The sequence below is a fragment of the Sorex fumeus genome, unplaced genomic scaffold (assembly GCF_029834395.1).
Source record: "Sorex fumeus unplaced genomic scaffold, SorFum_2.1 ptg000128l, whole genome shotgun sequence".
Lineage (NCBI taxonomy): Eukaryota > Metazoa > Chordata > Mammalia > Eulipotyphla > Soricidae > Sorex > Sorex fumeus.
In genome coordinates, this window is record NW_026606185.1 from 30,960,027 (window position 1) to 30,984,766 (window position 24,740).

Consider the following 24,740-nt stretch of genomic DNA (forward strand, 5'->3'; position numbering starts at 1 on the left):
TAACTTCTAGTTTGGGGGCCAAGGACAGAGAGATAGCACAGCAGGTAAAACGCATTTGCCTTGCATGCAGTCAACCTGGGTTTGATCACAAGCTACACATGTGATTCCCCAAACACTGTCTGGGGTGAGCCCTAAGCATAGAGCCAGGAATAAGCCTGAACACTGCTGTGAGACCAACCTCCCCATCAACCTTCAAAAGTATAAAATTCTAGATTTAAGATGACTAAGTCTGGGTAACTAATAAACAGCATGGATGCTATAGGTAACACGGTATACTTGAAAGGAACTTAGAGATTAAATGGTAAACTTTCTCACTACATACACAATTGTAACAATGTGAGGTCAGTAATTATGTCAATTAACCCTGTTCCAGTAATCATTTTGTAATGTTTATCAAGTAATCGAACTCGAGTCGGCCATGTTAGCTGCGTGCAAGGCAGACGCCCTACCCGCTGGAGTGATAGCACAGCGTAGGGCGTTTGCCTTGCACGCAGCCAACATGGCCGACCCGAGTTCGATTCCTCCGCCCCTCTCGAGAGCCTGGCCAGCTACCGAGAGTATCTCGCCCGCACGGCAGAGCCTGGCAAGCTCCCCGTGACGTATTCGATATGCCAGACACAGTAACAACAAAGTCTCCAGTGGAGACGTTACTGGGCCCGCTCGAGCAAATCGATGATCAACGGGAGGGCCTTTACTTTACTTTACTATCAAGTAATCACATTCTTCAATTTCAACTCATAGAATATTCTATCAATTTTGTGTCAATAAAAGCAAATTTATTGGCATATTCTCTAAGACACTATTTTACTTAAAATACTTCCTGCTTATAATACTTTATATAGCTAAAATTAAAGCATATTTTAATATCTCAGTTTGCCCACATCTCATAGGCGTTATTAGTTGGGTTGTTCATTATCAGTGGTTTTTATCTTGTTTTTAGACTTCAACTTTATTTCTAGTATTTCAAATGAGATATGCTGATTCTTATAATTTGTTTTTTTAATGTAAGAATTCCACTGATATATTTTTCTAGATTAAACTACTTTTGGTTAAGATGTATTACTTTTAATGTACTAGTGGTAAACTATGCTTGGTATTGTTTTAAGTTTCTGACATTGAATTATAATTGAGATTGACCATTTTTCTATTTTTGTGTCATCTTGATTAACTTTTGGTATCACTGCTGTGTTTTATCATAAACTTTGATTTCATCACTTATTTTTATAATTAAGCTATACAGCATTCCTTTTTTCTACTGTCTAAAATTGTTTAAATAGGTGGGAAGGAAACTGGTGACATTGGTGGATGGAAGGTCACACATGTGGTGGGGCTGGTGTTGGAACACTGCATGCCTGAAACTTAGTAAGCCACTTTGTAAGTCAATGTGCCTTAATTTAAAAAAAATATTGAAGTAAGTTTGAAAGTTAAGTATTTTCCCTGGGACACTAAATATGACTATTTTACTTGAGAGGACACTTTGATAACATTATTTTACCTATTAAAATTAATCAGTTTAAAATTTCTAAGAGTCATTTTCAGCAAAAAAAGTTGATGAAGTTATTTGTTTTCAGGTTTTATAGAACTAATTGCACATGATGCATGAAATATTTTAATTTTCATCAATTAATGATGGTATAATTTGCTGTACTGTTACTCCATTCCTGATGTTATAATTCTTTGTCATTTTATTCTTTGTCATCTGTGTTACTACTACCCATTAGTTCTTAATTAGGACAGTTAACAGTTTGTTTATAACTTTTAAAAAATCACCAGTTGTTTATTTCTTTTACTTATGTGTTCATTATTATGAACATTTATTTTTATGTTCTTTAATTCCTTGTTTTAATTTTTCTCTTTTTTTGGCTACTCCTGATTTCTTTTTCTAGCATTTTGACTCACACTTACCTCATTTTCTTATATATATATGTATATATGTATATGTATGTATATATATACACATATATATATATGCACACACAAGACTCACAATGGAGACGTTACTGAGCCTGCTCAAGCAAATCAATGAACAGGAGGACAGTGCTACAGTACAGTGCATATATATATATATATGCATATATATGTATATATGATGAAGATTTTATGATAATTCTACATTTGCCAATAAACTCTGGTATTTTTATCTTTTTTAAGAAATATTTTAATTTTCATTGAATTCCAGTCTTCAATTTTCCTTTGAAAATAACATTTAAAAAATTCCAGATAAAAGGGACATTTTGTTTCAGAATTTGGGAGGTGGAGCGGGGTGTTCCTGGGAGTTTGGGACACACCTGGTAGTACTTGGGGCTTCTCTTGTGCAGGATTTTTATTTATTGCAATGTGATTTAGGAATTCACTTAATTTCCACATAGTTTAAACTATGAGGTTTGCTATAATGTCTAATACATGGCTCACTGCAGTAAAATGTTCCATGTTATTTAATAATAAAAGGTGTGTGCTCTGTATCAAGGTGTAGAATTCCATATGGAGATATAAGACCTCCCTTACTGGTTTTGTTATAAATCCTTATTCACATCTGTTTTTGTTAGTTTTATCTGCTTTTACTTGTGAGATATATAATAACGTTAGTTATTATTGTTGGTTTTATCTATTATTTTCACTTTTGCTAGAGGTTTTCATTTATTAAAGTATTGCTGAATGGACCAGATAGTTAGATCTGTGAGAAGTTACTTTAAGCAGCTAACCTGAGCTGAGCTCAGTCCTGGGTACCACAGATGATCTCCCAAGCTGTGCCAAGAGTGAATCCTGAGCAGAGAGTCAGAACTAAGCCCTGAGCCCTGAGCACAGGGCTGGATGTGGCCTGGGAATGGAAATAAACAACGATAAGTGATAAATATTTAGGTATCTACGTAAAAAATAGCTACTATGCGTTTTTAATAAATAATAAGGTTTTTAGTATTATTTATTTCTTTATTGTTCTAGTGAAGACATTTTTAGCCCAAGTTATACCTTGCCATTATCAACATAGTAATTCTTATTTGTATTTGTCTGCATTTGCCTTTTGAAATAGTTAATTCTTTTCTTTTTGTGTCTCTTTTATACTCTACAAATTGCATTTTTACTAGACAATCTGAAAATCTTCAATATATGCATTTCATGAATTAGATATTTTTTATGATCAATATGTTGGTGTTATGACCTATTGCTCATTTTATGTGTTCTTTTTTCTATACATTGAAATTTTGAAAGTCTTATATTTCATTTACAATCACTGGTTTGCTTGGTTTTTTATGTAGGTTTTTTTGGCTGTTTGTTTGGGGGCCACAGCTAGTGGTGCTTAGGGTTTATTCTTGCCTCTGTGCTCAGGTAGAGTTCCGGGCAATCTTAGGGGACCATTTGGGGTGCCAGGGACTGAACTCAGGACAGCCTCATGCAAGGCAATTGCCCTACCTGCTATGCTATTATTTTGGTCGCTAATTTTTGTTTGTTTGTTTTTGTTTTGGGGGGGGGGATGCTCAGGGCTTACTCTTGGCTCTGCATGCAGGGTTCATTCCTGACAGGGCTCCAGGGACCATATAAGGTGCTGGGTATCAAACTCAGGCTGGCCGTTTGTAAGGCAAGTACCCTACCACTGTACATATCGCTCCACTCTCTATTATTGCTATTATTGTTGGTTTTATCTATTTATTAAAGTAGTGCCGATGGGACCAGAATTAGATTAGTGAGAAGGTACTTTATGTAGCTGACCTGAGTTCAGTCATGGCCACCACATAAGATTCGGCAATCTGTGCTAAGGTGAGTCCTGAACACAGACTCAGGAGTTTTTTTTTTTTTTTTTTTTTTTTTTTTTTTTTTTTAAGCCCTCCCGTTGATCATCGATTTGCTCGAGCAGGCCCAGTAACGTCTCCATTGGAGACTTTGCTGTTACTGTGTCTGGCATATCGAATACTCTCGGTAGCTTGCCGGGCTCTCCAAGAGGGGCGGAGGAATCGAACTCGGGTCGGCCATGTTGGCTGCATGCAAGGCAAACACCCTACCCACTGTGCTATCGCTCCAGCCCAGACTCAGGAGTAAGCCTTACTTATTATTTCAAAATATTCACAGTCCTCTTAGTTTTAGATAGTGACTTTGGTTTCTTACTAACAGAAATACTGAAAATACTTAGCAATCTTTATTCATCCTCCTTTTATCCTTGTTCTTGCTAGAATAAAGCTTGAGGTATCACTTTTACAGTTATAACCTATGAGACAAGCCGCAAACATATTCTACTTATAGCATTCTCTCCCCATTTTTCTATTTAAAACTATACCCAATAGTAATTTCTTTCCAATCATTTCTTAGTTGATGAAGATGAGGAACCAGTTATTTGACAGAGAAAATGAGTCTCTTCATCACTGTTCTCAGGAAAGGAAAATAAAAGGGAAGAAAATTATTGTCCAGTTTTATTGGTGAACCATAATTAAGCTTGTCCAAATGGAAACCAGTGAGATGATAATCACAAATTCACAAGTTCTCTAGGGCCAGGTCTAACAACAGACTATGACTATATTTCACCCTTTACTTTCAAATTGGGCTGGAGTGAGAGCACAGCAGTTAAGGCGTTTGCCTTGTACACAGCCAACATGGCCGGCCCGAGTTCGAGTCATCCGCCCCTCTTGGAGAGCCCGGCAAGCTACCGAGAGTATCTCGCCCGCACGGCAGAGCCTGGCAAGCTCCCCGTGACGTATTCGATATGCCAAACACAGTAACAACAAAGTCTCACGATGGAGACGTTACTGGGCCCGCTCGAGCAAAAAAAAAAAATCGATGAAAACGGAAGGACCGTGACTTTCAAATTACCCTCCTTAGGACAAACAACACAACAGAGAGCAAAACAAATGATGGAATAAAAAGATAAAAATAAATCAACAAGTGCTAACATATATGACACAAAGATAGATACTGAAAGCAAAGACTGAATCCTAAACAGAATAAACAAGTAGGTGCAGACTGCAGTATAGCTGTCAGCTGCTAGGCACAGTGTTGTCGTGGGCTCCGTCTGCTCTGGTAGAACTCAACAAAGCTAGCATCCAAAGCAGTGGTCAGTGTGGTCACGTGTTAATGGGGAACACCAACCAAACTGCGGAAATAAGATTCGTTATACTCTCATAATTAAAATCAATTCTCAGCTGTAAGCTAACACTTCTCAATCTATACATCACTAGCATTAGAATTTGTGAAAGTGGAGCAGAAGCAAAACATTGTCTTAATGATATCCACAGGGCCATCTGTCAGGTCCAGGCCAAGATCAAATAGTGGTATTGATTTAGTCATTAAATCCCTCTTAATTTTCCAGTTGGAATCATTTAATACCTTTTTTATTTGTTTATCCATATATAACTGCCATCTTTGCTAAAAATTAAGGTATGTTAATATTCAATTTTTTAAAAAAAAGTTATGCTAAGTGGGTATGCACTTTCATCAACAAAATATCAAAATAACAGGCTACCAGCAGTCACTTGTAAGAGTTTTACCTAAAATTGTGAAAAGTTTTCTCTTTACTTTTTAATTTTGTTTACATAGGCCTATATGCTAACTGACCATTTGATTATTTTATATTTATTGCTCCTAATAAACACTATAACCCACTCAGGCCCAAGTAGACTATCAACAAATAAAAGGAAGCACATTCTAATTTTCACTATATTAAAATACTTTAAATTAGAATTCAATACATAATATTAAATAAATAATATTATACAAAATACAAGACCTAATATAGTAGGTATTGCAAAGAAAGATAAGGAAAGAGATAAAAGATAATTAAGAGTGTTGTATTAAGTTGTTCTCAAGGGTGGCACTGAAGAGTTTCAGTGAAATGGTATCACCCTGCCGAACCCCTCTCTTGACATAGATGATCACTTCTTTGTAGAATGGTGAGATCCTGGTAGTGAATCCGTAATATAGCTCACGGAGGATCCTGACATATTGAGTTTGAATGCCTGACTGGCTAAGGCTTCGATGACCGCTTCTGTCGCAACAGAATCAAAGGGCTTCTTTAAATCAATGAACATTAGACAGAGCAGCATCTTGAACTCCCGAGAAATCTCAATGAGCTTGGTTATCATGTGGCTATGGTCGATCCTGCCAAGGTGTCGAAAATCAGATGGGCTGGACACGTAATGAGATTTGGAGACGACAGCTGGACTAGAGCCTTTACCAACTGGATTCCACGGGACATCAAAAGACCACGTGGCTGCCCACCTGCAAGATTGTCAGACTTCTTCGTCAAGACCCAGAATGATCGGTTTGAGGCTCTTCATGTTCCTAGAACAAATAGACGCCATTGGGCTACACTAGCACGCAACAGGGACAAATGGAGATGTTACTGGCGCCTGCTAAAGCAAATCGATGAGTAACAGGAAGTCAAGTGATCAAGTGATCATAAGTTGTACTGGAATATTTCTATGACAATATTTGTGCAAAGAACTGAAGAAGGTATTGGGAAGAGCAATTTCAATCTGACGAATATACCTTGTATTTTTCTTTCTTGACACAATAGAAGGCATTTAGACTATAATATACTCTGTATGTTCTGGCATAGGAGGCAGTGTAGTTAGAGCTGAAGAAGATGGGGAAGGGTGGCAGCACATGAGCAGGGTTGAAAGGTATCGAAAAGACTGGGATATGGTAACAGTTCAGAGGATTATTCTGAGTAAGATGAGAAGGCACTAAGTGTTTTGAATAAAGGAATAAAATACGTTAGTTGTTTTTTTTTATTAACTGACGCACAGATATTTATAATTGTTAATGATGATTTCCTGGGTATGTAATTCCAACACCACACTCACCACCAGTGGATGCTCTTCTTTCCCCCTGGCCCCCAATACTCCTCCCTTTCAATGTCCCTGCCCCACCTCCCTACATACACAGTTTTGTGGATCAGTTTTCAGGTCATGTTGCCTTTGGTCTTTTTTTCCTGCCTAGTTGTGTATCTTTAAATCTCACATACGAGGGCAATCTTTTTTTTCTTAATCTCTATTTTAAAGGGTCTCCCTGGCTGTTATATTGAGATCAAAGGGGGACAAAGATGGAAACTGAAAAACAAGTTAGTTGGTTGCTACAACATAAAAAAGAGGGGAAAGGAGGGGAAACGTGCCTTAGTCTAGACTGTGAGGAGGGGAAAGTAAGTGGATGAGGGATGTGAGAAACCAAAAGATGGATTCAGAGTTGGTCTGAACAATGGAATTGAAATTAATTGAGACAGGAAGACTTTAAACTAAGCCAATTTGAATGTTGTGGTGGGGGGAGGCAGAGCTCAATTATGAGCATGTACGAGGTCTATTAGACAGTCAAGAAGGAATTTACCCATGTGTCTGAAGTTCAAGAATAAAATCAGGGCCAGATGTATCCATTTGGAAGTCAGTTTACATATGGAATTTATTGCACTGAGAATGAATAACATCAGCTCTGGAGAGACTGCAGACAGAAAAGACTCAGGTGCTTGACTCTAGGAATTCAAATGGTTGAACTATGAAAGGTCATGGAATTGGTAAAGGATATTGTGGTGGAGAAAAGAATCAAGAGAGAACAGTGGCCCAGAGTGTGAGTTAAGAAGGTGTTTGAGAACTGAAGAGATTACTTTCATTGAGTGACACCAATAGAACAAGATAAAATCAAAATGACTTTGCAGTGCAATGTGAAATTCATTACAGAATCAAAATGAAATGTAGAAGTTATATATGATGTTGACAGGAGAGATTTTAGTGAATTGCTGAAGATGAAGAAAATTGATAGAAGTGAAATCAAGAGAGTAATAGGGGAATTCGAGGTTCTTATTAGAGGCCATTGTTAGGATGAATTTTCCCAAAAATATGAATCAAAATACGAAATCCAGTTTAAGGACAGAAGAGATAGCAGTGGTTAAGGTGCATGCCTTACATGTGACAAATCTTGGATCAATCTCGGTACCAAATGGTCCCCCAAGCATGGCTGCATATAGTCCTGGAGGCCCCTGAACACCTCTGGTGTGGATGAGTAATCCCCAGCACCGTAAGGTATGAGCAGCACTACATCTTTGGGCCCACAGGACTTTTGTCAAGTATCATAAGGAGAGGATCACAGACTTCCAGACAACAGCTTGGAAGATGCCCCACTGAAATAGAATACTTATTCATTAGAGGACAGGAGAAATTCTTTAAATGAAGTACTTAAGCATTTTTTCAACAAAGAAAATTATCTAGTAGAAGTAAAACAATTTATGACAGATGAGAGATATGATACTTGAAAGCATATTGACCTTGAGTTGACAGGAGAATATTACACTGAGCACTCCAGTGAAGGGACTGAATAGTGCATGAAAAATTTATTTCAATAGGAGGGAAAGTAGAGTGATAAATGTAAGCAGATTGGTAGTAGGAAATAGAAGAATTAGGGGATTTTATACACTATTATTCCAGGACTAGAAATAAGAGCTTTAGCTGACGAAGGAGAAATTTTTGAAAGTTTTATAGCACATGACTCCTTGAACAATTTACTGCAAAGAAGCAAATTTATTCTCATGTTAATTAAGATATAGAAGAAATAGTCCTAGTTGCTGAGTTCACAGAGGTTCTTAGTTCAGGAGACAAAAGAAAAAAACATTATTACTAGTATATGTGATACATATTATCTTTACAGTGACCAATCTTTACTATACCTGAGCCACACAATCCACTCCCACTTATTTGTTATAGTATACTAATAAGTACTACTTGTAAAGTCATAAGATTTCATTCTTGATTCATAAAATATGGTATCTATCACTGTTACTCCAGCATGATCATGGTGCTATGAGAACTTAAGAGTAAAAATGGTGTTTTTACCTTGAGTAAAAATTATATAGAGTAAAAATATCTAGAATTAGAGTGAATTCTTGAAGGGTAACAGAGTGTCAACCATCTGCCATACATCTGAAAGAAAATATGTAAGTTCATGTAGGTCTGAATCTAAGCTAAAGTGCTGAGAATAATTTTCTAATGATGCCTTTATCCTTCAGATCACTGAGAATCATTTTAATTGAAAACCAATCATATAGTTGAACTTAATTTAATTAAACCAGTTAGGTATCCTGGTAGAAGGTGAAAGAAAGGAAGGTGAGACTGGTTATGTATTAAATGTCACCGTTAAGAAGCTGAAACTCTATAATAGAACATGGCCTTTGGCAGAGAAAACAATGAAGAAATAGATAAAAGATATTTACAAAGGGCTATTAACAAAGCTTGCTGAGTGACTTGTTATGGAGTGTGGAGGAGCCCAGTAGGGCCAAAGACTTACACCAAATTTGTACATATTGGAACTAGATAAAACAGAAAATTTTAGGAGAAATGATTCTTTTTTAAAAAAGAAGAGTGCATTTAATTTTAGTACTAGGATTGAACTTGGGGCATCTATTGGGTAATGGACTTATGATAGCACTCTAGAGACAAGTATTTGGAAGTTATTGTTGCATAAGTGTCAGTGAAAGGGAGGGGAGAATTGTATATATGAGGGGGAAAAAGAATTAAATGGATTATAAGGAAAAATTAGTCATTTTCAGGCAAATTACACTGAATACATGGAAGGGCATAATCATGTTATCCAATTTATCCAATATTCCAGGGGAACCTCAAACCAGACTTCTGGATTTAGCCATGATTTGGACCAGTGATGCTTCTAGTGAGTGCAGCATCAGTTGACACAGCCACATGAAATGATGGAGATTTAACATGTTTGAGCATCACAAATGTGTATAAAAAACAGGGTTCACAAATATTTTCATGACCAGGTATGGGAATAGGAATTGGAAAGCGTAACTTTGATATCGAGAACAGAATAAATGGCATTGGAGATTCTTATGTCATAATTCACAGAACTTTCTTACTCAGGTTTCAGTTATCCACCGCAATAGATGTTCCACTGCTAAGAGAGCAAAATGGGAGAAGATATAAAATAAAGGCTGATAATGTGTAACTCAGTCTGGAGGTCCCAATTGTTTTGTTAAGGAGGATAAATTCTAAAACATAAAATATCCATCAACCCAATGGCATGTCTTTTCTTGAAAATCTAATGAATAAACCCCTAATCTGCAGTTGTCTTAAATCCCTGGACTTGACACTAATATGTGTGATACATGTCAAGGGACACCTCCATTTCTTAGTATCTCTTTTGAAACTGTCCCCTGAAGAGACTGCACATTCTACTCATAGGAAACTTAACTTTAGTTATAATTATTTAAATTCATTGATTCTTTTGTCTGAACCCAAGGCTAGAAGTATAACAGCACTGCACGTATAAAACAATATTGGTTCTATAGCTAAAATAAAAAATAAACAATTAATTAAAAAGGTAAACATAATAAGAACGATATGTGATGGGATTTTTCCATGCAAAAGGGTTTATTTAGTGCATTCTTTTTCAAAACCCTAATGATACTATGGACTTAATAACACTATTGGAATTATTAAAATGTAAAAATCAAGCTTCAGGATAGGGTAATATGTTTTCCTTCAGGTTGGCAGAGTAGGAAAAGCAGAGTCAAAATTTAATTGAATTCTGGTACACTGACCCCTATGCTCTTTCCACTATATTAACTTGTTTGTTCAACAGACGATGCCTGGATCTATAGAGACTTTCTTTAATTTCACAAGAAACAAATTGCTGTTTTTAACTGGCTAACTTTCTTATAAGTAGACAAGTCAAAGTTAGAAAGGTTGTACCATTTTTGTCTGGCTATTTTTCCAATCTTAAGAAACTTGTACCATATCATATTCTTAAATATATAATAAAGCATAGACAAAAATGTATTTTAGATGTACAGATAATTCCCTCTGAAATTCCTCTCAAGTACACCATAAATTTAATGAGCGATAGCACAGCGGGTAGGGCGTTCGCCTTACAAGCGGCCAACATGGCCGACCCGAGTTCGATTCCTCCGCCCCTCTCGGAGAGCCCGGCAAGCTACCGAGAGTATTCGATATGCCAAACACAGTAACAACAAAGTCTCCAATGGAGACGTTACTGGGCCCGCTCGAGCAAATTGACGATCAACGGGAGGGCCTTTACCTTTACCAAACAAGCTCTATACTAGAATAAAAATCCCATCATTCTTTTCAAATTTATGAAAAGAATGTATGGATTTATTTATGATTTTAAGCGTTTTCTTGCTACTTACAAAGATGTCCAGACAATGTGAATGGGTGAAGACCTGATTAAAGTATTAATTTGTTGTGTATCATACAGAAATACTCACTATAAGAACAACATTTTTAAATTGTCCACAGATTATATACACAAAATCAAATACACTGAACTATTCTTCACTGGCTAGGGACTTTTTCAAAAAATTTAAACTACAGGTTTTAATTTTAAGAAATTCTGGATCCTAATATTTGGGAAATGATGGAAAATATAAAAAATAACATTTTTAACTAGAGTTTTTTGAAATTGTTGTTGGGTGCATTAATTTCTCAGTTATAAAATGATTTTGAGAGATAAATTTATAAAGACAAAACAAAATGAATCAATGTACATATCTCATAAAGCCAAGACAGGATGTCAAATAAATCATTTTGAGGAAGTTCTTTCTGAATGCTTTTTCTTCTAAGGGGAAGAAACTCAGGTCTAGTAACTTATTCCTGTGCACATAAGCCATTTTCATCTCCTAATGCACTTATCTGATCTGAGAGATACTAACACATGGATATAAATTTCTGCAGTCTCCCTTGATTTACATAGTGCTATCATTTTCTTTTCAACAGTCCTGCAACTTGAGCTAAGGATTATCCAAAATATTTATCCCATAACCACATTTTTCCCCGGAAACTTTGTGATGGAAAAAGATGACCTTAGGGTCTTGGGATACATTCCAATACTTTGGAAAGCAATCCAGATACTTGGTATTGGTCATGTAGTTTATGCGGCTATTTTCTTTACTGGATTGTATCTAGTTTCATTGCCACAAAATGAAACATAGTGACTGAAGCGAACCAAAACTAAACTAATTATCAAAGTCCAAATTTCATTCTTTCACTGAAATCACTAACAAAGATGGTAGCCAAGGGCAAACCAGAGACTGAGAAATTTTGTCACCCACAGACCTGAGACCATATTACTTGAATAAATGACATGGTAAACCATGCTTGGCCATTATATTTCCTGCTGAGAGTTGTGACAAATCATAGACTTCAAAATGCCATCATGGGGAAAAATGAGTTCTTTAGGTAAGAACAGTATTTGTCTTTCTCAAGTATAACTTATCATTAAGAACAAGTGTCTAGAAAAGAAAACAGTTCTTCAATTGACATTGTAACTTTGCCCCTTTTATTAACAGAATTTTTAAAGAAAAATCTGCATGTTTTTATTAGTTCTCTTGATCACTTGCCAATCTGTAATTAGTGAAATAGCAACTTGTGTAAAAGGTTGTTAAAATACATAATGCAAACAGGAAAAAAATTCATGCCTCTAGGAAAGTAATCAATGTCATAAAAAACTTAAATATGTTTTTAAGATATGCTATCAAAGAATATTTATAAATACACACTTTTAAACGTTCATAGTACGAGTAAAAGAAGATGTAAAAATACATATTGTTATTTAAAGGTTTATAGTCTATATATACAATATTATGAAGAATATATTAAATAATAATCACATTTACCAATATCTAAGACTGTATATTTAAGCCAACACTTTTCTACTTTCTCTTTTGGATTTTTTTTCTAATGAAACAAAATAAAGGTAAAAACTGACTATTTTTCAGACCTGATGATGGGCTGCTTGTCTGTTTAAAGATAGGTGTCAACATTGACTTCTTATTCTTCACTTAGCTAAAACTATCTTGCATCTCTCAAATGAATGACTTGTGGTTTTATGTTGGCTTTGTTAATGGCACTGATTTGCTCAATTAACAAGAAAATCAATTAAAAATTGACATAGTATACTTAGCATTTAGATGAGTTTTTTTTCTCAGATATTTTCATTTTACTTATTTTACCTCATTGATCTCTATCAGCATTCAAGTATGGTGTTATCTACATTCTGGAAATAAGTATTTTTCCTCCCCAGAATACAATAGCCAAATCTAAAGTCCAGCTTAAGATTCAACTATTGGGACCTGGAGACATAGCAGTAAGGTATTTGCATTGCAGATAGTCAACCCAATTCAATCCCCAGCACCCCATGTGGTCTCTTGATTCTACCAGAAGGCAGAACCAGGAATAATCCCTGAGCACTGCCAGGTGTGACATCCAAATAAACAAACAAAATCAACTATTAATGTGTGTGTCTGACGTGTTTTAATCACTCAAGCAAAATTTGAAGTTTGCTGCTGCTACATTTCTAAATATATCTTTCTGAATTGATTGCTGCCCAAGACAGAAGGAAACCAATTAATTTATCAGTATCCTTCCCTTCTACTTTAGCTGTACTCAAAATGCCACATGTAAAGCACTTTAGCTATATTTTTAACTGGAGCATAAAAATAAAGATAATTTTAGACTTCTAGTCAGGTATGTAGAAGTTCATTGTTGAATAGAAAATATGGTTGATTGATAAAACATCTAGACTTTTCCATTTTTTTTGTAAAAACTAATGTTCAGATAGATTTCTCAGTGAAGGTAACAGCTGGCCTTGACAACTTGGTGAGCATAGAATCATCATTTCACAGAAAATATATGGCAGGCATTCATTTTCAGTGTCAGATCAATTCATTGACCACAACTATCAAGAGCACAAAGAGACTAGACAATTAATTCCTTTCTGACATGAAATTACTATATAACAGAACTGCAACCTTCACTCTTTCTGCAACCAATTGTCTGATCCTGTGCTTTCAGAGGTCATTGAGAACATGTAGTGCATAAAACCTCTGACCAAAATTCTCATCATGTTTCTGTGCTTGTTTGCTGATTGATTTATATAAAATCATTGTTTTCTTTTAAATGCTCTACTTATCTGTACAAAAGTGCTAGTTACAAAGTAGAAATATCAGAAGGCCATCACTTTAACTTAATATTCCTTAGCTCTCCCCTATAATTTGATCAAATTTTTACATACATTTCTCTATATCACTTGTACATGGCATCTAAACATATGTTGCAGTAATATATATATTTTATATACTAAATATATACTGGGTTTATTTCTTTTTGCTCTTAGTTGCAGGCAGTCTTCTGAGGTACAGATAATGATACTCAAAAGTCAATTCTTAGGTGAATTCATTCTGAATATTTCAACCTTGAGTTATGGTCACTATCTTCTCGAGATAGAAGGGGGCATTGGATGGTATCAAAGGGGACACTGGATGACCTTTACTGCAGTACATATCTCTATATATTAAGTTTAAGGCCTTCTGTGTAGTGGGTATTCAACAAGTACTTGTTAACTTAATGAATGAGTTCCTTTTAAGGATACTGTGGTAATGTCTAATTTACATGAATTGATTCGAACAAGTTGAAAACAGTTGAATTTGTCAATGTTAATCATGTTCACTTTCTGGTTACAAAGGTGGATTTTATATATCCCTAGGATGCTGATCAAGCAAAGCAGTATGGCAACATTCTAATCTGTGGGTATTACAAGTACAAGAGATAAAAACAAAAGGATAGTTGGCATAGAGGTTCTCAGTATGAGCTCTGTAACTTAAGGACCTAAACTGGGGTTCTGGGGGCTGGAGCAAAAGCACAACAGGTAGGTGTTTACCTTGCATGCAGCAGACCCAGGTTCGATTCCCAGCATCCCATATGGTCCACTGAGCACAACAACCAGGGGTAATTCCTGAGTGCAGAGCCAGAAGTAATCCTTGTGCATCGCCAGACATGACCCAAAGAGCAAATAAATAAATAAATGAATGAACTGGGGTTCTGGTTTTGGTCTGTACTTTGGAAATTACTGAAACTCATTTTAATGAAAATAATGATAATGGTATCAACTTCATAGTCTTAAAGAAAAACATTTTGTGAGTAAAATCAATAAAATCTGTTCCTGACACTAAGTAAGCTTGTCAACCAAGAAAGGTAGGGTTTCTATATCATTAGACTCCAATTAAAAACTAATTTTTATTTTTTATAAATTTTCCTTTTTATGTATATTAGGTCATTGAGTTTTAATGTAATTATAAAAAATAAACTATAATATTTATATTTGCTTTCCCATCTTTTTTTTAAAGTAAATGACAGTTTCTAACTATTTCAGATCCTTTTCCTAGAAAATTCCTTAGGAAACTATTCACTGCGTATTGACCTCTTCATAACATTGTGGAAAGTCCAGCCAGACACATAAGTGCTAAGATGACTTGGGGGAAATCCTCAGTGTTTAAAATTATACTCATTATTAGAATAGTAGAATTCTCTGAGCTTATATTATATAGCAGATTCTGTGCTCACCACTACATACCCCACGTCTGAGAAGGGGTGATAATTGACACAACCTGATAAAATCTTGTGTGCTTGGAACATCCAGCCATTCTACCTCTAGCATTAAGCCTGAGATCATTTAGGAGTTAGAATGTATGAAGCAAATAGCTTCAAATATTCCACATTGGATGAATGATAATTCCAAGTTATCCCCAATTTCCCAAAAGGCCTCAGATATATGTTATAGATCTACCTAGAAAGCTATTTCTTTGGATCTCAGTACTCCAGGAATAGTTTCTTCAAATATCAACTTTCTTAGACCTAGCCTTTCCTACTGATTTTATAACCCATCAATAGTCTAAATATATCAGTATTGAATTTCAAGACCTTTATCCTAAAATCATGATACTGTTCATAGCCAACAGTAAGGAAAACTGCCAATTTATATAGCAAGCATTTAGACTAGAATTTAGATTTAGATTATTTAATCAGAAACTGAAATGCTTTGAATAGCAGTGGACTGATCTAAAAATGGTGGCTTTCTTGTCATTTTTCAGTCAGAGTTCAAAAATGTCAACATTTAATATTTTTTAATTCCTTGCCTTAAAATGATCTCTCTTTTCTATCTAAAAGGCCGCATTTCTTGAAAGTCATATTCTCTAAACTACTTGTGTGCAGAATATAACATCATTTATGTAGGATACTAATTATGTAGATTTAAGACTAGAACTTTATCATATAACCTTATCTATTTTACTTCATCTTCACATCAAATATTCACATTACACTCACCATAAGAATCACAAACTGAACTGGAATCATGTTGCTTTGGGGAAATAAAAGATTAGATTCGACTGATATAAAGGCCCTTTCTGTTGTATTTTCATACATTTGATCAAATTCAGTTGACATAAATGTACTGATTTTAAATTAAAAATTTGAATCACCGAGATAACCTTTTGTAGTTACTTTTCATCTTTCCACCTAGCTGTTTGGATTCTATATAAACATCTACCATTCTCACTAGTTAATTTCAAACTCTTTTTAAATGTCAGGAGTTTAACTGAGATTTCACATCTCCCCAGTCTCTGAACAGGTCATTAGTCCAAAGCACTTTTCAGGCCAAGCCATCGGCCCCAAGTGACTCCAAATGCCAGTTAGACAGATGCCCACCCTTAATAATATCTGCTTAAAACCTAAAGAGTAAATCTTATAAGTAGCTCTGCAGATTTGAGTATTGAAAGACTAATGGGTCCATATAAAATAATCTTCTTCCAACTTCTGGGTTTAGGAAAGCCCTAAAAACAAATTAACTTTAATGTTTTTCCAAGGTTTGTTAACCTTGCTTGCTCAACAGCTGCTCTGCTTTCATAATGAAAAGGAAACGAAGTCATAATGGCCCTAAGGTTGCCAAAACTTGGATGTACAAGCTTTCTCTGCAATTCAGAGTATTCTCTTGCCATGAAGTGTGATTCTCAGATTCCAACAGTCTCAGGACATTTCCATCTCAGCAGTGATGAATGCCACAGATACACAGCAAATAGGACTGCAGTGAAATTTAATGTTCACGTTAGATGTGCCAGTTCTTATTAGAAAAGGTCACCCATTGTCCCACACAAATGATTAATGCATACTCTCGCATCTTTATAGGATATTTCTGCAGTAGGCAGTGTCTAAGAGACCGTTCCTCATTTCAGAATCTACCAGTGCTTAATACACAACATGAATAAAGATGGGTGAGAAAATGTTACTTTTCAAACTTAGATTTTTATAGGTTTCCCTATAAAAGAGAATCTTAAATAGTGGAGCCAAGGAATGCTTGAAGCTCCTTTTCATCAAATTTCCCATGGAAGTTTTCTTTAACTATAATCTGATATAGCATAATTACTGTAATAAACAAATCCCTTTCCAGAAGTGCTTGGGAAATTCAAATCAGAACTCTATTCTTTAAGAAGCTGATTACTTAAATCCTGCCAGTGTAAAGGAAGCAGCAATAATATTTAATTATTTTCTATGTTAAAATGTAAAATTTCTTTAAGTATGAATCTGTTTTACCTTACTTGCTAACAAGTTATATGAACACACAACACTTCTTGTCTTTTTTTTAGTATTGGAAACTGGTTCTGTAATTTCTAGTATCAATGGGAGTTAATAATTTTATACTCTCTTCCTACCCCTATTTAAAAAGAATCTTGTGAAAACAGAAAAGTTCAACATCCAGTATACAAATTTAAATACCCAGATATTTTCCTCTTATTTTACTATCATTCTCTCTTTTTTACCTACTAGATGATCCTGGAAGTGCTAAATGTTTAAAACCTATTTTAATATAACTTTTGCTTACAAAAAATTCACATGACCATGCAAATTTACTATAAATGCTGTCTGAAAAATATAAAAGGAACTGTGGGTTTTAGATAGAGACATTTCTCAGGTAGAGGTGACATGGAAGTGTTTGCCCATCATTCAAATAGCTTTTCCTCTGTGACATTTTCCTTTCCCAGTCTCCTAAAGGGTTTGTTGTAGAACTGTTACAAGGCTACTCAACGTGTGTTACCTTTCATAACACAACGAAGTTCAATATTTGTAGTCCAAATTGTTTTCAGTTCTGTCACTAATGTTGGTCACAAAGAACTGATCAAATTGTCAACAGTCAATGGGATAAAATCGATTGTATAGATTCAGCTAGAGCCCGTAGAAAATGAGGTAGTAAAATAAAATTTTCTTTTCTTTCTGCACTCCCATGTTTTCTAAAGGTATCAAAACAGTTAACTTTAAATACTGTGGCCTGAATTTGTAACTCGTTATGTGGATGAAGCAAAAATCTAAGAGATAAAAATAACAGTTCTGGTTTGCCCATCTCTTTAAACACATAAGTAACTTGGAAGTGAGAATAATGGTTTGGGTTCATATCCCTCTGCACTCAGAGACTACTTTTGACTCTTCTGGTACAACTCAGAAAAGTATGGAAAAAGCACCCAACCCGTCACTACGGTGGAGAGACTACAACCGTAGTCTGGAATTTGCATCCATTTGTCATATCATAGTCCCCTAATTCCACCAAGATCAGTCTACTGCAAAATTTGTATTCACCAATCTTACAGATTACTTAGTGAGAGGATGGATATAAGGGATCAAGTCAATAATGAACTTATAAGTAGTATTTTAGAAAGTAGAAATTACTGATTCACATATTTTTTGTTATTGTTGTTTTGGTTTTGGCTTTTATTTTGGGCTACACTCAACTGAGCTTACTCCTGGCTCTGTGTTTAGGGATCACTCCAAGTGGTGTTTGGGTCATATGCGATACCAAGAACCCAAAGGGCAGCTTGCAAGGCAAGCACCTTACCTGCTGTACTATCTCTTGTATTCTTTCTTATTCAGATCTAATTCAAGTATATGTAACTTCAATGCTATTGAAAATAAATGTAAAAGTAATTTACACTTTAATAAATAGCAATATCTGTTCTTCAATCTTAGGGAGTTCTCCATTCTCATGAAACTTTCCACTTTAAAAAATTCCAAACACACTGAAAATTGGAAAATATATAGCACAGTGATATACAGATTATTACTTAGATTGACTCATTTATTGTTAAGAATTTGTCACAGTTTATATTTCTCAGTTAAATCACTTTGAAAGGAATTTGCAGTCAAAATGACTCTTGAAATATTTTAGTTTATATCACCTAAAATCAGAGAAATCTTTCCCTGAAATTGTCATAATTGGATTTTTAATATCAATGCACAAATACTATAAAATATGCAAATATATAAATACACATTGGGTAAAAGTAGTACAAATCATTTTCTGTGTAGATTTTATTTTTTTAATCTAGAACCCTCTCAACAATCACACACTGCATTATGTTATTATATATCTTTAGTCTCTTTTAGAAGATCTCATTTGTCCTTTTATAATTTGCATGTCACCGACATCTTGAAAGAATATAGAACAACTCTTTTGTAAGAATACACCTCAATTTTATTTTTCTTCACTGTTTCCTGATGGTTAGACATGATGATAAAGCAATATTGATGCGAGTCCATAAAGAGTAAGGCACTTGCCATGCATGTAGCCTATCTAGGTTCAATTTCTGGTACCTCATATGATCCTCCGCTTCCCTCCAGGAGTGATCCCTGAGTAAAGACAGGAGTAAGCCCTGTGCACAGCTGGTATGCCACCCACCAAAAAAATAGGTTTTTAGAAGATAAACATGTGTCCTTTTGTCCATTATTGATTATGTTTAGATTTCATCATTTTCCATAGTGATCACCAAATTTTCTTCTGCAAAGGTGCTTTGCCCATTGTAATTAATAAGTAACCTGAGGGTGTTACTTTGACAATAATCATATATCATTATGCAGAAGAACTTAAACCATCCTTTCTATTAAAACTAATATTGACATAACTTTGTATAATTTCTGTAGATAAAGTATTTATAATTAAATTTTGAGTTTTGTTTTCTTTTTATTATTTTCTATATTTTTATTACAAAGTCTAGTAAAATAATTATTCTTTGTTACTAATTATGAACCAAAATAAGATTTAGGTTATAAATTCTTCTGTCTGTTACATAATTCCACATTTTCAAAAATTAGTATTTGGTTGAGAATGTTTTCTAATTCACACTTCTATAAAAATCATAATTTTCTGTGCTTTATAAGCAAAGACCTACCAGAATGTTTGTCTTTAACTTCTTAGTCTTTTATAAATAGAAAGTTTATTCTAATTCATAAATCCTATGGCTATTACCTAATTCTATAGGATGACCAATTGTGCTTTTTTAGGAAACAGCATCCTAAAATATAATTGTTGGTATCATATGTACTCCTAGATAGAATATTTATGAACATAATGTAAAAAAAGGCAATATCTGACACTGCCTATGAGTGCATCAAATCTCATCCCTTAAATATCTATGTAGATTATTTTACCTGGGTTCGATTCCTCTGCCCCTCTCAGAGAGCTCGGCAAGCTACAGAGAATATCCCGCCCGCATGGCAGAGCCTGGCAAGCTCCCTATAGCATATTTGATATGCGAAAAACAGTAACAACAAGACTCACAATGGAGATGTTACTGGTGCCTGCTCGAGCAAATCCATGAACAGTGGGAGGACAGTGCTAAGGTGCAGTGCTACCTTAACTATTGGATAAGATTATCAGTTTGACACTAATTGGTACATTTGTCCTAACAAATCACAGGTTTCTCACTAATTTTATTCAACTCCACTTAACCGAACTTATACCAGGCCCAGTACCCTGAGGAACTGCAAATATGAATAAAATTCTATTGTTAGGTTTTATTTTCCTCCAAGAAGTGTTCACTTAAAATTTTGTACCTTATTCTACTTGTCTGTCCTTTCCATTTGATTGTCTCATACCGATCTTCTTACTGAGTCACTACTTCACTCCTAGAATACAAATAAACTCAGCCATTATCAGTAGAGAACACATAGCCATCAGGTTGGCTTTGTCAGAACCCATGGAGGTGTTGCTGATGTGAGGACATCTCATTCCACACTGAAAAACATTATCCACTGTCTCTTTTTTCATATAAATTCTAACCACTGCACTAAAGGCTCTTCATATTATGCCGGCACATTTTAGTAGCAGTTACTAAATGAAGTTTCATATGAAACAATTAATTAATCATAATCTACAAGCAAAGAATAGTGTTAAATATTGTTGGGGTAAAAAATAAATACATTCTTCTCAATAATAGAGCAATAATTAAAAAAAATAAATAGCACTACTTAGGGCACATGTCAAAAAGGCCTAAAGAGCTTTGAATATTAAAAAAAATAAAACAGTACCCACTATATTGAGAACTATAAACTATTCCTGCAGGTATTGTGAGAATATGGGAATTTTGAGCACCCAAGACTATGGCAAGTTTCCTTTTGTAAACTGTAATAAAATAATCATAGCCTTTAAACAACAAAAAACTAATCACACTGGAAACTTACAATATTAAGCTGATTATTCCTTTAACTTTTCTATCAAAATTAAAATATTTGGAACAGTCCTTCCTTCCTTCCTTCCTTCCTTCCTTCCTTCCTTCCTTCCTTCCTTCCTTCCCTTCCTCCCTCCTTGTTTTTGGGTGCCACCCAGCAAGTGCTTAGGGAATTCTCCTGGATCTGTGCTCAGGGATCATTCCTGGAAGGACTGGGACCATATGTGGTAGCAGGGATCAAACTCAGGTCATCCATGTGCAAGGTAAGTTCCCTATCTGCTCCAATATGGCTCCATACATAGAATAACAATCAAAGAGAGAGTTCCACAAAGAAAAATTTTTGGAGTTGTAAGTAATGATACAGTATATTAACCCAGAAAACAGTAGGAACCCCAACTGCCCCAAATACAACAAATCTAAGTCACAAGGGTTTCCAATTGCAGACACCTGCCTTTTTCCTTCCACTGGGCACAATAATATAATATTCACTTTCCATTATACTGTTATTGATCCATAAGAATACTGCAACTGCTCAATTTAGAAGGCATTATTTGCCACCATCTATATGTACTGAACACTTGTGGAAATTAAATCAGCCCTCCGTTAAGTAACATGCAGTAGTGATGGCAAGCTGGTGAAACTGTTATGGATTTTATTTTAAATAGGAGAGAATCCGATTATTTATGACTCCCAGAATTTGTATAGCCTTTGTTTAGGAATGAATTACGAACTATTGGTGAGAGTGAAAGATCAGAGGGACTTGAACACTTAATAAATACTGTGGTGATGACCTAATTTTCAGTCTGATTTAGGAACTGCAAAGAGAGTCTCGGCTCTGCTAAGATGCAGCTGAGGCTCATTTTGGATGATCAGTGAAGTGAGGGAGGTTGAACATTCTCAGTGTAGCAGTTAAGTGAGCTCTGTAGTACCAGAGAGAACCAAGGAAATTTGTTCTAGTTAAAGAAATGAGAAGTTGAAAATGTTTCTGTGGCACTCAGGGGAATATTTTCCCTTTTTGATGATGTGAACTAAAAAATAAATTCATTACATTTGCCGAGGTCGTCACACAATAGGCAATTGAAAGGGGCTAGGGAAATTTGAAAAGGCAGCTGGATACTTGGTTTTTGTGAGCTCTCATATATTCATTTGAATTTCTCTCGTGTCCAACTCCATGTGAGAAGTAGAGAGTGTGATAACGTATTTTCACGTCTCTCTGGGACCCTATTCCAGCATCAATTCTTGCTTCTCTCACATATGTATTTGTCTCTTCCACTATATTGACTCTCCAACATTTATACAAGTGCATGCTTTTAAGATTTTTAAGGATGAAGTATGCTTAAGACATGATAGTAATATGAGGTAGATTTTGAATACAAAATATACAAATATAATCTCTTAGCCAGGTTCTTCTTGGTTTTCTTCCTGCTTCTCATATTCACAGATGTAATCTTTGACAAATACTCTGTACATATCACTTGTCCAGCACTGGTGTTCCAAGCTGGCATCAACCACCATCTTCTGCTTAGACAGTGGTCAAAGATGACGTCCTCAGAATTCAAATCATGTCTTTGTCTTAGTGCCTTGTTGTTAATGTCTGAGTAGCACCTGCATTAGTGCTACTCTCTTGTTGTTGTCATTGTTGTTAACATTCTTCTTTGGCTTCTGAAACAGGGTTCCTATCTTTAGATCTTTGAGATTATAATTATTGTTTCTATTTTGCTGGTTTTTTATTATCTCTACTAAAATTCTTTAAATGTTTCTGCCAATAATCTGCTTCTATTCATTTTTACCACTTTAGCTGATGATTCTCATTTTTTTTTAATCAGGATAGGATTATTTCCTAGTGCCATGCTCATAATGCCACTTTCCTATGTCACAACTCCAACTGAATGTCACATAAACATTTCAAACTCAATATGACACTACCCAAAGCCATCATCTTTCATTCCCATTTCTCGCCACTGCTTAGCATTGCTCAGGCTTATCTTTGTGGAATATTTTTTTGTCTATCCCTGACCTTTATTGCATACGCTGTGTAAAAGTTTCCTATTCTAAAAGGTTAACTACAAGTCCTGTGGGGGAAAGAGCTGTCCTATTTCTAAGTCCTCAATCTCTAGCCTTTACAATTAATATTAGGGACCTAAATAAATGAATGGAATGAGGTGAGGTCCATTGCATATGTGTACATTATTTTCTACTAAATGAAAACATGTCATATTAGAATCCCAGTACATGGTTAAAGGTACTCCCTGATATTAATGTTCAGAAAAAAACTGTATCTTATTTCTCCTGGAAATTAGCAAAACATTACCTTGTGTCTGTGTTCTTCCTCATATAGACACAAAAATGCAATCAAAGAAGACCACAGAAGGACAAAATGCCCATAAGAGCACAGTGATGAAGAATGAGCATTCTTACAAAGGGAATGCAGTGTCATGCTCCAGGGAAAAAGACTAGTCCTTTATTCTGTTTTGATAGTTATGACTCTTTAAACATATCCAGTAGATATTTTTTTCTGAGCTATTATCCATTAGCACTCAAATTCTCTCTCTCTCTCTCTCTCTCTCTCTCTCTCTCTCTCTGACTCTGACTCTCTTTGTCACACACAAACACACCCATAGGTTTATATACAATGGCTTAGAACCCATTCAGAATCCTTTAAATTTCTAGTTCACATTAAAATAAGGAATCATGTAGATTTGGGGCCAGAGAGAGATAATACAGTAGGTAAGGCAATTGCCTTATAAATGGTAACTGAGGATCAATCCCTAGCATCTCGTTATTGTCCCCCAAGCATTTTCAGTTGCAATTTCTAAGTGTGGAGCCAGGAGTATGCCCCAAGCACCACTGGGTGTATCCTGTCTGTCAAAAAAATAATAAAGAATTTCTGAAATTATGAAGAAAGGGCACCTCACCTGATTTCAATATGAAGGGGTTAGTTCCCAAGAAAATGAAACCTGACACAGACATTGAAACTTAATTTTTTAACTGGGTATTGTAAGCAGAAAAAAGAACTTATAATTAAGTCATGAGGTAGTGTGTATGATATCTAACCTAAGGAATTAAATATAATATGAGTGCATAGCAGGTGAGAAATAGCTATGAAAATGTAGCAAGGAATTGAGCATGTTTCCCCTCATTTGTTGTATTTTGTGGTCTATCATAAATGGTAGGCATGGAAAGGAAATACAGGGAACCATAAAAATATGAGCAGTTCATATCAAATATACAGGGCATTGCTAGAACTTTACAAGAAAAAACACCAAACCCCATCAAAAAATGGGGAGAAGATATGAACTTCTTCAAAGATGATATTCAAATGGCCAAAAAGGCACATGAAAAATGCTCTACATCACTAATCATCAGGGAAATGCAAATCAAAACAACAATGAGATATCAACTCACGCTACAGACACATTCAAAAGAATGAGAGCAACTGATCCTGGCATGGATGTGGGGAGAAAGAAATTCTCCT